Genomic DNA, 4,280 nt, shown 5'->3' on the forward strand with positions numbered 1-4,280 from the left:
TGATTTTAATAGTTAATTTTAGTATATATACATATAACATGGTTAAAAATTGAAATATCTTTTTATATATTATGTTGTAAAATTAAATGACTATTCCTTTCACATATTATTCTCCAAAATGTCCATCCACATAAAAATGGATATATCTAAATTAAGTATTTATTTATCTTTTAATTTAATCATGACCATATTTCTTTAATTTGTGTGAAGATCGTACTATTGATGATAGGTGGCATAATGTCAGATCATAAACGAGTGAAAGGTATTTATTATTACCACATTTATATTTGCATATATAAATCAAAGTATAAATATGTTGTAGAAATAATCCAAAGCATGATCATAAATTTGATTTGAAATGAAACCATTTTTGATATGGAAATAAAGTTTTCAAATTTTGGTAATAATTTTTACCTGAAAAATAATTTATTTTTAGAAACAAAATTTCAAAAATTAAAACAAATATAAAAATAATATAATATCGTGCTAGCGGATGGTCTGAACTGCTACACAATAGTAGTTTGCTTTATGAAAAAAGTTTGAACCTGTTTTGGAATAATTTACCTTATATTGGTTGAAAAGCAATACAATTGTTTTAAGTTGTGGTAATTTTCTTTGTCTAAAAAAATAGTTGTCTTTTTTGGGGTGTGAAATAATTGTACATGCATTTATCTAAAGACACTGTATGTACATAACACTATGGATAGACATGTGAGGACGGATGAAAATGAAAAGCAAAATTTAAATGAAAAATTCTTAATTCAGTGATGGATGCTAAATGAGTCGGCAATGGATAAATCTGTTTGTGTGTGTGTGTGTTTTTTTTTTAAATAGTTTGTTATTATTTAAATTAAATTATTTTTGTAATTAANNTAGCATAGTATATATTATTTTTTTTCAGTCAAATTTAATTTAAATATTAATTAAAATATTATTTTTTAATGGTCAAATTATAATATTTTTACATAAAATAATATTGTTTCACTTCAGGTGAGAACTCACTATAAATACCACGATTTAAAGGATAGGAAACAGAATAAAACATTAATTTAATTTGAATAGAATTTTTGTTATCTCCTTAGACATAAATTATATTTAGAGTATTATCTTAAATAAGTCTTTAAAAAAATGGTCGTCGACAAATCAAATTCGTCTACAGAAAAATTAATTAGATTTTTAATTTTTAAGATTTTTAGAAATATATTAGATATGTCTTTACATTAAATTTAGCTGATAAAGATCATATTCTTTTTTTTACGCAAACGTTAACGCTATGATGTGTCAAATAAAGTGATAAATTTAGTCTTTTATACACATAGTAAATACGACGTTATTTTATGACAACTCTAAATGACACTATTTTAAGTGGATAAATTTACTTTAATTTTAAATACTGAATGCTCATAAACGACAACGTTTAAGGGATCTATTTGACTTATAATAGAATTTTTAAAAAATTTATCTGATTTATATTATAAATAATCAAAAACACCGTCATCATAATATAATTGTTTTATATATGTGATAAGACCTGTTATTGTACAACATAATATAATGCTACCTTTAGAGAAGAAATAAGTAGTTATCAATGAAGCTTTTCTTTTTTGAATGTGATAAATTTGTGTGTTGTTCAAGAAAATAAACTTCTTTTTTTTTTGGTCTTGTATGGCTACTTAATAGTCTATTTTTGCTTAATATATCTTTAACATTTGCATATATTATAGTCTATCTTTACTTAATATACCACTTATTTTATAATTTGAGATAAAATGTATAATGTCACTTGAATCAAAATATCATCTTAGCAATTTCATAGCTTATCACTTTTCTTCCCAACAAAATTTCACAAAGGCAAAATTTCACCTTAAAAATTTTATTATAAATTAGATAAGTTTTTTTAATGTCATTGTTTATGAGTATCCAAAAACTAAAGTCGTCGTTTGGAATTATCATAAAATAACATCGTATTTACTACGTATACAAGGAATTAAATTATTCTGAAAATAACACGTGTCATTTTATCTGACACATCAAAATATTAATTTCCACGTAAGAAAGAGAAGATATGATCTTTACCAATTAAACCTGACGCGTGAGAATATCTAGCATATTTCTAAGAATTTTAAGGACCGAAGACTTAATCTTTTTTAGAGACAAATCGTTTCTACGACTAATTTCTTTAAAACCTATTTAAAATATTACTCCTATATTTATTTTCCCCGTAAAATTAAGGGGTCAGTTTAGCGTATGTTAATTACTTTTTATTATTTGTAATATTTTGTAAAAATAATATAGTGGAAATGGTAAGTTTAACCCTTCTATTAATTTTACATGTAGACCTAGTGTTAATGAACTGAAAACAAATTCATTTTACATACACAGCAATAAACTTTGGACTGTAAAATATAACAATCATTCACATGAATTTCTACAAAAATGTTTAATATGATATATGAAATTCTATAAATTCGGTTCTTATATATATTGTCCATCATTCTTTAAAATAAAAGTTAAAAATTAGCCCCAAAGAAAGGAACAAATTTATTATGCTTTGTCGTCCATGCTACAAAAAGTGCTTTTGCATAAAAGGGTGTATTAGTTTATCTCGTAATTATGGGTCCTGATTATCACCATGAAGAATATAATTACTATTTAAAGATAATTAAGGCTGTTTTTGTTTACAGAGACATGACACTAAGATAGAGATACAAAAACACAAAATCGTATTTATCAGAGGAGACATGAACAGAGACAATATGTCGAATTAGTATATTTTGTATCCATCCTGACCGAAAAAACACGGAGACACTAACAAAAAACACAACTTTTTTTCATTTTTTCTGTCATTATTCTTGTTAATTTTTTATAATTATATTTTCGTCTCAAATTTTTTGAATGAAAAAAATAAGAATAAATTAGATGTTCATAATTTGTTTTAGTTTATCACCAAATAAGATACAAAAACATAAAATTTTGTGTCTCTTTCCTTTATATCTTATTCTCAGTATCTTGTCTTATTCTATTCTCAGAAACAAACACAGCCTAAAGGACAACCAAAAATAAAAACGATGAAACCATTTTTTTACCATTTTTTTAGAGCACATCTATCTTATCCATTGTAACACTACTAATACTAAAAAATTAACAAAAATTTCCATCAAATGCTATGAATTATTTGGCTTAAGCATACCTCTTTTAAAACCTTAACTACTAACATGTCCTTAGAGCACTTCATAATCAAATCAATAATTAAAAATGCTAGTTGTGTATGTATGATATTAAATAGTTCTTAAAGATTATTGTAAGACCCGGTTAATTAATGGTTAATTAACCCATAAATGAGAATTTATTCTAGAAAGCCAAAAATGTTATTTTTATGGCTAAATGTGATAGAGGAAATTGAGACGAGAATTTCGGTACCAATTTTATAGAAATCGGACTTTGGAAGTGCTCCAGTTGAGCTTGGGTAATCGGCTAAGGTATGGTTTTGGTTTCCCGTATCTAATATGTATGTGGTAGGAAATACTTAGGCTAGAGGCCCTAAGATAGGCATTGAATTGTTGGTGTTGTTGAATGGTTGAAATATATGATGTGTTCATATATGTAATTATGAATATTGATGCCTTGATTGTGTGAAATATGAGAAATGCATGTTGTGATGTATGCTTGATGGATGATTGAGGTTGAATTGATGGGTGGTACCATGTTGATGGAGAGTATGATATTGATTATGTATAATGATGGTTAATTGGAAATGGTATTATTGGAAATTGGGATGAGGAAGGATGTATGACATGATATTGTGTTTGTCCTTTAGCCATTTGATTGAGAAGTGTTAAAATGGTTGGATGTGGTTTTGGAAACCTTGGTAAAGTGTCAATGTGTGAGTTGAGGATGGCTTGTTGTTGATTTTGGTACATTTTGAATGATTTCAAAGAGAAGGGTTGAAATTGGCATGTTTGATTGATTTTGAAAAGAGTTGAAAGTGGCTTGTTTTGAAAATGGCACCTTGTGGTTTTTTATGAAAATATGGTTTTTGGGCATACTTTGACGGGACATAACTTGGACTACGGATCTCTGATTTGTGCCAAATCTGTTTAGAAATGAAATTGGATCCGGGATGTCCATGCCGTTCAAAGAACGTGTGAAAAACGATTTAAAATGAGGAAGTTATGTCCGTCGGAAGATTGGGGTTTGAATATGTAAATTCTGCAGCTTTTAACTTAGAAAATTTTTAGCAGAATGACCCCTCGCGCATAGACGCACTTGGTGCGTACGCG

At 26.9% G+C, this 4,280-nt stretch overlaps 1 long non-coding RNA gene across 1 annotated transcript in view; it reads left to right on the plus strand.

Moving 5' to 3' along the window:
- Positions 1-372, plus strand: part of LOC107624678 — a 3,602-nt gene extending 3,230 nt beyond the window's left edge. Inside the window, exon 3 of the long non-coding RNA XR_002356971.1 lies at positions 211-372. This is a non-coding gene — a long non-coding RNA (uncharacterized LOC107624678). The remainder of the gene's footprint in view (positions 1-210) is intronic.

Source organism: Arachis ipaensis, chromosome B02, assembly GCF_000816755.2.
Source record: "Arachis ipaensis cultivar K30076 chromosome B02, Araip1.1, whole genome shotgun sequence".
Classification (NCBI taxonomy): domain Eukaryota; kingdom Viridiplantae; phylum Streptophyta; class Magnoliopsida; order Fabales; family Fabaceae; genus Arachis; species Arachis ipaensis.